The following is an 11,304-nucleotide window of genomic DNA, read 5'->3' as shown; positions in this document are numbered from 1 at the left end:
TCAATTCACCACATATTGTATGTGCAAAATGTCAGCTGTAATAAAATCATTTCTACACATGTAGAATACATTCTACATGTATTAAACATGACAATAATTTTAAGTGAGGATGTGGATACAAATACAGAGAACATACCCCAATTTCTCAGACAAAGGAAACTTTTTTTTCCACTGTGGAGGAAGAAAAATATTGTCAAAATTAGATCAAATCAGTTGTCTTGGTGGTAAAGCATAAATCAAGATACAATTTGTTCTGTGATGCGATGAAGTTCATTAATTTTCCACCAAAGCAGAATACTAAGGAAAAGTGCTGTATCTTCCCACAATAGGATAAGAACTATTTCATGAGTCTCTTTTGAATGAACAGAATACTATATTTGCCACTCTGCCTTACTAACAGAGAAGACCATGTGATGAGTTCTAGCCAAAGGATAGAAGTAGATGTGACATCAAGCAAAGCCCAGAAAAGTGGATATGATGGCTAGGAAGACGGACTCAGAATTGAAGAACTGCCTCCATCAGATTGACTATAGATGTGTCAAGGAGACATTTTCTTGATGACTAGTTGATGTAAGAGGGCCTAGCCCACTGAGGGCAGAACAACCTTCAGGCACGTGAGCCTGGGCTACACAAGAAAGGAAGCTGAAGAGGAACCAGGAAATAAGCCAGTAAGCAGCCTTTCTCCATGGTTTCTGCTTCAGATTCTGGCCTTGAGTTTCTGCCTTGGCTTCCTTCAACAGTGGACTGTAACCTAGTAAATGAAATAAGCCACTTCCTTCTAAGGTTACTTTTGGACGGGGTATGTTTGTCACAGCAACAGAAAGCTACCTAGGAGGGGCATATTCTGTGCTCCCTCCTTTGTCTTGCAGGCACTAGGAGCTCGATGCTGAAAACTGGAGGTGCAAGTTAAAGTAGACATTGTCGCTAATTGAAGGGGGGCTGTTGGAGAGCTGTGTAGTTCCCAGGGAAATTTCTGTAAGAAAGTCTTTGATAATTTAGAGCAATGTAACCTAGCACTCTAGTCCAGTGGTTCTCCATCTTCCTAATACTGCGATCCTTTAATACAATTCCTCATGCTGTGGTGACCCCTCAACCACTAAATTATTTTTGTTGCTACTTCATAACTGTAATTTTGCTACTGTTATCAATCGTAATGTAAATATCTGTGCTTCCCAAGGGTCTTAGGCGACCCACAGGCTGAGAACCGCTGTTCCAGCCTAAGCCAACCCAGTGGTTTCTTACTTCTGTGAGCCATATTTGATTGGTTCAATCTTTAAATGACAATAAGCCATTTGGAGACTAGAAAGTTGAAATATCCTCTGTGCATAGTCATTGGCAGAGCCGTCCATTGTAACTTGTGTCCACACAACCTACTTTGGACCCCAAGATAATGGCCATGGCTTCTCCATGGTCCTAAACGGTCTCCAGGAATATCTGGGAAAAGGTACAACTGTTATTGCTAAAAATCTCTTTCCTTGGGCCTCCTAAAAACAGCCTTTCTGTTGCTTACACCTATCAACCTTCTCCATTGGACCCTCCAGAGCTCTGAAACAACAAAAGACAAACCCTACTTCCCTAAACTTCTCCAGGGAAGAACTTAGATCAAAGTTCTTTCCAGAAGCCTCATTAGTCAAGCCATCTCTAATAAATCAAATCCCAACAGAAGGCACCAAAGCGTTGTCCCAATTGTTTTGTTGTGTGAGCATTTTGTGGTGTAAAAATTATTTCAAGCGAACGGAATTCCATGCCTGGCGCCCAGAAACCTTTCTGCCTTGTAGAAAGGTTTGCTTTGTAGAAATCTCCCTTTCCTCCAGGTTTAACTTGTGCTGCTAAGTGCTTTGCCCATGACTGCGGGGTAAAAAGCTTTCCACCTCCCTAACCTCAAAGAGAGAAGGCAGTGTCTGAGGGGCCGGCAAACAGACTGTGACTGCTGCATGAGGAGCTCTTTGCACAAGCTAATGGGCAGTCTAAACTCTGCCCACAGCCGTCCCCTGTAGGGTCTTCTAAATAGATTGCCAAGGAGTTGTTGATTTGGCGAATCGATACACGAGGTTTGCTGGACTCCTCATTTCTGTGAATGATTGTTAGGGACTTTAACAACACATGCATGTGATAACACCTAGTGGGGAGTTCCTTAAAGGAAAGACGTGACCTGGCAGATGCAATGCTAATGCAGACAAATCTATTCTCTCTTCCTAATAGTTGGCCCCTCTTCATGTTTTAGCTGGAAAAAATTGTTAAGATGTGTACATACCAAGGCTTCTGAGTCCTCAAGTTTCCATCTATCATTATGGCTCTAGCAGGAGAAATAACATAAAATTTTATTTTGCACAGCTAAAGCAATCAAATCAAGAGAAAGGTTAAAAAAATAAAAAATTAATCTTAATATAATAAAATTGTTTATTTAAATTAGGCCATCTGGTATTGGCTTGACTACTGAAATACATTTATGTATTCTTGTGGGAGTATAAATTGAGGCAATTTTTCTGAAAGGCAATTTGGAAAATACTACCAAAAGTATTCAAAGTAGGCATAACCTTTGACCCACACTCAGTGATTTTACTCCTAGGAGCTTTTTCTAAGGTGACGATAATGTTGTATGTATAAAGATCTTTCACAATGATGATTATTGAAACATTATAACAGCAGCAAGTAGAATGAGACAAATAGCCAACAAGCAGAATGGCTTTAAACTGTTAGATTATTATTCTCTACAATGTTACGTTAGAAGAGGCGGTAGGAATTATGTTACTGGAGAATTGTTACTATGAAAAATTAGCCATAGCATGATGCTGAGTATTAAATAGGAAGCTTCAAAATGGTATTTGCAGGGTGCCCATTTTGGGAACACCGTGCAAACGTCGACTAAGGACACAAAAATTCAACAGTGATTTTCTCTGGAGGTCAGGCTTCTCAGTGGCTTTTCTTTCCATCTTCAGTCTCTTCTGAACTCTTCTAAGAATTTTCTAATAAGCATATAACACACTTGTGTGGAAAATGTCAAAACCAGACTTAACCTCATGTGTAAAAGTTTCTCAGTTTCTCAGTGTTTGCTGTTACTAAGAAAGCGAGCCCATCTCTCCCACTGGCTTCAAGTGAAGGGCTAAGCCAATCAAAAACTTTGCTTTTGACTTTTCTAGCTGTTATAGGGCCAAACCGCTCTTTAAGAAAGCTTGAAAACTAATGAACAATTCCAAAATCAGCTCAGAATCTCTGCTCGGTTCTCTTTGAAATAAAGAGGTCTGTGGAGCTGTTAGTAATAGCATTACCGCTTCTCCAGAGCATCTGATATAGGGCCAGACGGTTGCATGAAATCAGCAAGTGATCCCTAGGCAACTGGAGCAAGTCTCTTGGTCCTGATTAGACCACAGCTCCAGACTGGAAAGCTCTGGGTTCATAGATAACTGAAAAACAAGTGATACAAAAGATCAAGGTGGATTATTTAATTCTTCCTTTTATTTTTGGAGAATGTATTACAATTATAGCATTTTCCTTCTTCCGTTTCTTCCCACCAGCCCTTCCCATATACCTCTCTTTGCTCACTTTCAAATTCACAGCCTCTTTTTCTATTAGTTGTTGCTACATATGATGTGTGCATGCAGTCATGTGTGTGCCTACATACATAAGTACAACTTGCTCAATATGGATAATGTTATGTGCATTTCTTTCAGGGATGAACATTTGGAATTGAATAACCAATTGGAGTGCTCGTCCCAGAGAACAATTATTTCTCCCACTCTCGGTGTTCCTTACTTGTCTGTAGATCTTGTGTAACACTGAGACCTTGTGAATTTTCCCTCATCCACATTTGCATGTCTTTTTCTGTTGTCTTGCTCAACTCATGTATGGGCAGTTATGTTAGTGAGACCTTATGGATATAGCTTCTGACATTTCTAGGAAACACAACCAAACAGCAAGCTCCCTGTTCCTCTGGCTTTGATGATCTTTCTGCTCTTCTCTGTAGTGATTCTTGAGCCTTAGGTGTAGTGGTTGTATTGTAAATATATTTTTTGGAACTGGCCTCCATAACTCTGCATTTTGATTGGTTGTGGTTTTCTTAATGGACTCTATCTGATGCAAAGAGAAATAATTACAAGCCTCCAAAAGAATGAAGCAACCAACAATCTTATACAACTATGAAGTTGATGAGCCACAAGGATCAGCGCGGCACAATAACGCACAGAGTGCAGTAGTGGCACACATACCTTGGCAGCAACCAACAGCTCACTAATTGAACTTAAGACCTGCTCAACATGCCTACCAGAAACCTAACCAACTACCCAGGGCTAATGAAGTCACTGGTCTTATAGGAGGACCTAAAACTACCAATTCCCCCACTCTGGATTTTTTGTGGGGCTTTTTTTTGAAACAAGGTTTATCTCTGTGGCTACCACAACCATCTTAAAATTACCAATTTTTAAAATCAGCATAATCCCTAACTACACTCTAAGAATTTGTCCACAGATAAATGGAGTCTTCACCATTTACTTCATCGAGTAAATTTCTCAACATATATTTATCTTAATTATTACCAAGGACAATCTTACTGTTGTACATTATATAGCTTTGAGTCATCTCTAACCTCTAGCCTAGATCTACGATAACCAATAACCGATTTTTAATACATAAATTTGGTGTTTAATATCTTAGTACTATATATACACATATATAAATGTATATAAAATATACTCTGTAGTATTGAATACATGATAGTGTTCTTGTGCAGACTTTATGACATAACAATGTTATTCTCATGAAGACAGTAAGCATTTTTCTTAACGTTTACCGTAATTAATTAACTAGAATGACAATAATAATTCCTTTACAGATTAGATTATAATGAGCTGTGTGCTTTTGAGGCAGGTGTTTTAGAGTGGGAAATTAAAGAAATCATTTGCTACATTTCTGATTTATGTAATCACTTTCAATTTGTATATTATACTTATTCTAGTATTGTCTTTTGTAGCTCATTTTTCCAAAAATACACCCTTGCACCTAAATATCAAGAATGTTATAACATATATTTAATTTAGGAATATATTTACCAACATTACTGAGACATTCAGTAGTTAGTTTGGGATATAACAGCCCAAAGTAACTGGTTTTCTTGACCTTTTCCAGGTTATTTGTTGTATATGTAAAATCAAACACCTGTGTACAAATGAAACAAGCCATGAATGCGCAGCTCAACACGTGAGTGTCAATCTGCTCTTTTGACTGAATAACAGTTATAAGTAATAAGTTATTTTCTGCTATATTGGAACTGGCTCACACTTTTTTTTTTATTATTCCACTGATGACCTAAAACCAACTGGAATTTAGTTGGATTGGAAAATTCAGAGACACTCTGCAAAAAGGATTTATTTATAAAATGCTAATTTTTGAGTATTCCCCAAATTTGAAATAACAGTAGAGATGACAATTAATGAAATTAATTAAATAAAGGCATGCTATGTGAATGGAGAAAAAAATTAGTACAGCCTGCATTCCAAAAGGTTCTTATGCCCCATCCCAGTCACACACCTTTTCTCTGTCGGGGTCTGGCAAGGCCTGATGTCACCGTTGCCATTTCCTGGAACTGCTTTACGGTTTCACCTAAGCATGGATTTCAGAACAGCATGGTTGTATGTGTTTATTCTTGAACTTTATATAATTGGACTCAGAGAGAAAAAGTTGTTACGATAATGGACACTTTTTGCCAAGTGCAAAGTACACCCAGCTGAATACCATTACTATCAGTAATTTTATTACGTGAAAATGGATTTTAACCCTTCAAAGCCAGCAGCTAGCATCACAGGTTTGAAGTTATTCCCAGTCAAGTCTAGATCATCTCATGCTCTTGGGGGGTAAGGCCAGCTGCTGCTCGGGGGTCCATTGGGGCTGTTGGTAACTTCTTATGCCACCTGGATGGGAAAGTACTCACCTAAGGCTGAGGGGTCCACACTAGCAGGCTTCCCTCTCCTTGGTGAATGCCCCAGCTATTATTAAAGCTCTAAGGTCATATCTAGTTAATGGTTGGCTAGAAATCGATACGCGAAGAGCGATGGTTTCTGATAGAGGTGCAGAATAAGCAGGTTCAGGCTCAACAAACTAACTGTTCTTTTGCTCTTAGATGTTGAAAGGAAGTTGCTGGCCTGCTCTCTAGTTGGAAAGCTATAGTTCCACTCCACTACCTCAAGAACTAATTTGCTTTTTAACGAGGTCCTCTCTTTGTCCAGTCTATCCCGTACTTGGGCTTAGCTCTTCAAAGTCCACTCAAATATTTTTCTTTCCTTTCTGTTAATTCTAAAGGAAAGTGTCAACTTACTTTCTGGAGGCACAAGACCTGGGGTTCTAAAACAAAACTATCCCTCTTTGATGTTGGCAGCTACCCTGTGAACTGATCCATGGAGCTCCCGGTGCCCAAGGCTCGGGAGTGCTGTGGGTTTCCCAGCTGGCAAATGACCAATGCTTACCATTCCTCCTGTGCAACCACCCATGTGTGTATCTACAAGTGTGTGCGTGTGCGCAGGGTGTGTGTGTGTGTGTGTGTGTGTGTGTGTGTGTGTGTGTGTGTGTATGGGTGGGTGTGTTCACGCATGTGTTAGCATAATGTCTGGCTCATTCCTCAGGCAGGCTGTAGCAATAATGAAAGAATGTCTTTCATATGGTAAATGGGTAAACAAACGAATGCATGACCAACGATTCACCTGGTTCAGTACCCCTAGCATCCCTTCTCTTCTCGCAGCTGAGGCCACCTGAATGCAGACCGAATATTTTGTCACTTCTCAGGCTAAACAAAACTTATTTGAACAGAATATCAGAGGCTATGGTCTATGCTCCCAAACAATGCAGCATTTTTATGTATCTGATTTATGCCCCCAGGAAAATGCTGAACGCGGATTTGGATTTCTGTCTGGTTCTTCTCCTGTATGTATTTCTGTTGGCAGATCTGGAGCAATTCCTACCCATTTTGAGGCTCCTGCTGATGGTATCTACTCCTACAAAACTGGGTACCTTCTACTTTAGGACCCCACTTCTTGATTCCCCCTTGACACCATGATACCACCAGAGTCAAGATGTGAGGTTCTCCCATCACTAGGGAGTTCCTGCCTTTTTCTGGTCCTTGCTGATCCCCACAAGGTCCCCTTAGCACATCTGTTGCTAAATTTCCTCAGTCCACTAGCAGCTGGGGTTGCCTCTAGGTTACAGCGACTGGCCTCCCTGATCTGTAACTCCACTCTTTTCTTGGTTAGCCTTCCTTTTACTTGTAGAAAGGTCTTTTGATTTCCAAAGTGAAAACAGCAATAAACTTCAACAGGAGACTTTCAAAGAAGAAAATAAACAGAAAGTGATCATAAACTTTAGTTAAAATCAGGGCAAATAGAAAGACAGAAAATTCTCGCGGATAGGAAAATTCATCCAATTAAGATAATGGCTGTTTTTTTTTTTATTTTTTTATTTTGCTTTGTTTGGAAACAGGGTCATGACCTCTATCTCCTGATAGCCTGGAGCTCACTATGAAGCCCAGGCTGACCTCAAACACAATATTCCTAACTCTATCTCCAGGGTTCTGGGGTTGTGTGTGTAAGCCACCACTAGGCTAAAATGCAATCCTTATAAGTATTCATATAATTATAGGTAATTAAGAATGTTTCAATAATAATTTTTTTTATTAATGAAAAAAGTGGTCCTAAGGTCTATGTGTAAAAACAAGGGAGTTAGGAGAACCGAAACAAAACAGAAAGAATAAGGTCGGAGGAGCCACCTTTGCGATTTCATAGTGTGTTCTAAGGTACTCAGACAGTGCTGTGTTGCAAAGTAGATGAGCACAGAGGTCACTGAAAAGGGGCACACGGTCCAGACATAGACGTACATGTGTATAGCCAAAAATTTAAAAACTAAAAAATCTGTGTTGTAAGAATCGGATTTCTCCATACAAATGCATGAACCACTTAACATCATATCCCATGAACACTAACTCAAAATGGTCTGTTATGCAGAGGCGTTTGATACTGGAGTGAAAACACAATGTATAGAAGACTAAAATGTTCATCCAAACTAAATAAACTAAATTCATTTCTCTATGAATACTTCTGTTAATTGAAAAAAGCAAAGTAAAGAATGGGGACCATTGATAACCATGTCTAAGAAGGCATTTCTGTCTGTATATAAATAAAGCTCAGAACTTAAGAGTAAATAATTCTTCTAATTTTTTTTTAAAAATGCACCTATGCTATGAGTAAGTGTTTCATCTTTGAGGGTGTATGGATGGCAAATGTGTATATAAGATGCTCGGCATTAGGAAAAGGAAACAAAACACACCGAGCTTGCTATCTGAGTGGATCACTAATATGAAATCATTTCTAAAAGCTAACAATAGCAAGTGCTGAGAAGAGTCCAATATAGCCATCACTCTCTCTTATATATTGCTGATGGGAATGTAAAAGGGCACAGTTTGATGGGTTTGCACAAAACAAAAATCCCCTTACCACAGGACCGGCAAAGTATGTGCTCATGTAAAAACCTACATACAGGTATGATAGGAGTTCTGATCATAGTGCCCTTGAGAAACAACACCTTAAATCTCCTATAAGAGAAGAGTAAACAGATAACTGAGGGCTAGGGACAAGGCTTGGCAGCATTGCATGAGCCATTTCATAACCCTCTGGAAAGGGAAATAGAGCAGCAGAGAACTCCATAGGTGCAAGGCAGGATCAGAAGGTCACATGACTCTAACTGGTAGCACAAGGTGTATTTGACATGATGACCATCCATCCTGACTGCTGTGGTGTTCACACAAACCTACACCTTACTAAAACTTATAAAACTGTCTTCTACCCTATATCGATTTAAGAATAAAACTTAAGAAGTCACCATACTCCAGGTATGTTTTTCCTATCTAGCCCTGTATTGATAGACTCACTCTGTATTGCACAACATGGAACCCATTCTAATTTTACAGTACTAACTTTTAATATAATTAAATCTGTGTCTGCATATCAAGCTTCAGGCTTAGCTCATGCTACGCTGAACTGATATAAAACATGTATCAAGTGTTGAATGTGACTGGGCATTCCTATCCAGCCTTATATTGATAGACTCACTCTGTATTACACAAGATGAAACCCATTCTAATATTGCAATGCTTATTCTCAATGTAATCTGTGTCTGCATATCAAGTTTAAGGGTTGGCTCATGCTACTCTGAATCGATATAAAATGTATCAATTGTTGAATATGGCTGGGCATTAGAGTTGATTATGACTTTTAGTATTAGGAGCAATGTAATAATCATTCTTATAGGGAAATATATACATAAATCTTTAAACTTCAAAAAAGTTTAACAGTGGCCTTGCTGGTCCAGAGGTTTTCTTTCAGTTTTCTTCCTCTTCCTTTTCCCTTGCCAGAGTTTCTGTGCCTGTCTGAACTGGTTTCAAGAATGACAGTAAAAGACTGTGTTGTAGGATTAAAATGTATGTATATGCAAATTGCTAAATATTCATAGGCCTGTTTTTGCAAGGGCGGGGTATTTTTTTAAAGTCTTGATATATTTGTCAAGATATCCCTCAGGAAAAAAAATAGTGTTGAATTCCATTTCCAGAAGACAGGGAGCACCCAGCTCCCCAAAGCCTCCTTGCCCACTTGTTGCTATGACATGATGCAATTCGAGTTACAGCTTCCTTGAAATCCTTCCCCATCAAGGCATGAGGAATTATTTTTGAGAAACAAAGTAACTCTCAGGGCCCGGTAAGTGACAAGGCACAGGACGGGCTGCATAGCTGTATTTACTTGCTAGTTAAAACAAAGAATCACCCTAGATTTTTCTTGGGTACCGGGCTTTCCCACTTAAAGCTAAACTCTTTTGAGTTACTGATTTTGAAGCAATAATCATGAATGCAACATTGGAGCAGTGACCCCCAATTGTTTCAAATCAACCCCACAAAAAAAGTCATACCAAAGCATTTGTTTAGACTTTTATATTTTATATGTGATAACTCTTTAATCTAGACCATAATGAATAATAAAGGTTGGCTTCTTTTATAGTTTAGGATAAAAAATAAACACGAGTAGAAGTTCTAGAATTTTCTTCCCACACTCCAAAAGATAGTGCTTTACATCACATCAACGGAGATGCACTGCGGACTGCTGTCCTGAGGGAGGGTCTCTTCTGTGCTGAACAGTATCAGATATCACAGCTCCTGCCTTCAAGAGCTCACAAGCAACCTAGGAGAGGGGGCAAGAGAGCATCTATACTGGGGATGGGAGAGGAAAGGGGGTGATTTAGTCAAGGGACAAGAAGACCCTGGACAAGACCATGGTGAATAAAAAGAAATTGAATTCTGTGCCCTGGGGGAGCCTCTTTCTCCCCCAGATCCTTCCAGGTGCAGCAGTGTCACAGGATGTCGGGGCTGAGAGGCCAACTGGGGGACACCTGCCATGTGTGACTGTTGGTGGGTTTTGCTTTTGTCTCTTTTTTTCCTGTTTATTTCAAGTATATTGTTCCCTCCTGCCTTTGGGACATCGTGACACACATTTCTGCTTCAGCAAGTGCATTACCACAGCAGAGGACAAGACACTCCTCCAGTAGGGAAGGCTGAACTTCATTAACGCAACGCTAGAGCAGTTGGAGAATACAAAAATATCACCCAAATAGGTTGTTTTTTTTTTCTGCTGTCATTTTGGAACCTGTCCTGGACCTAGCTCTTGTAGACCAGGCTGGCCTCGAACTCAGAGATCCGCCTGCCTCTGCCTTGCAAGTGTTGGGATTAAAGGTGTGTGCCACCACTGCCCGGCCTATCCAAATATTTTTAATCAACCCTGCAATAACACTAATAATGATGTTGTCTCGTAATGCTTTATTGATTTCTGTTCCATGGATGTTGGTGTGCATGTATGTGTCTCTCTGTGTTTTAATACTGTTGCTATTATTGCTGTTGTTTTGAGACAGGGTCTCACTATGTAACACTTCACAGCCTGGAATGCCCTATGTAAAGCCTTAAACTCAGAGATTCACCTGCCTCTGCTCACTGACTACTAAAGAGAGAGATCCCCACACCAGTAATATGTTACTTTTAAATATATGAATTCCACTTTCCAGAGAATAACAACTGCTCTCTAGAGACCTTTAAACTTTCACTGACTCTAAGGTACCCAATAATGTCTGGTTTTTGGATTTGGTTTTGTTTCTTTTACTAAAAGAACTTCCTTTTACTAAAGAAGTTGATCTTGCCCATGCTTATTTCAGGGGAATTGCTCAAGTTCCAGGTCAGCCAGGGCTACAGACGGAAATCTAACCCCATAAAACTTCCGAGGGGGGAGGTAC

General features: G+C 39.7%; 1 long non-coding RNA gene across 2 annotated transcripts; it reads right to left on the bottom strand.

Annotated features, from left to right (window-relative positions):
* Positions 1 to 2,386: 2,386 nt before the first annotated feature.
* On the bottom strand, positions 2,387 to 5,963 carry LOC119825443. Of its 2 annotated transcripts, XR_005287223.1 has the most exons (3): positions 5,924 to 5,963; positions 5,524 to 5,658; positions 2,387 to 3,404 (listed from the first exon to the last, which is right to left on the bottom strand). It is a non-coding gene; the product is annotated as an uncharacterized LOC119825443 (long non-coding RNA). The 2 variants fall into 2 exon arrangements; XR_005287222.2 differs by lacking the exon at positions 5,924 to 5,963 and having other exon boundaries at positions 5,524 to 5,916.
* Between the last annotated feature and the right edge of the window lie 5,341 nt (positions 5,964 to 11,304).

Source organism: Arvicola amphibius, chromosome 10, assembly GCF_903992535.2.
Source record: "Arvicola amphibius chromosome 10, mArvAmp1.2, whole genome shotgun sequence".
Taxonomy (NCBI): Eukaryota; Metazoa; Chordata; class Mammalia; order Rodentia; family Cricetidae; genus Arvicola; species Arvicola amphibius.
This window is presented reverse-complemented; position numbering and strand designations above follow the sequence as displayed.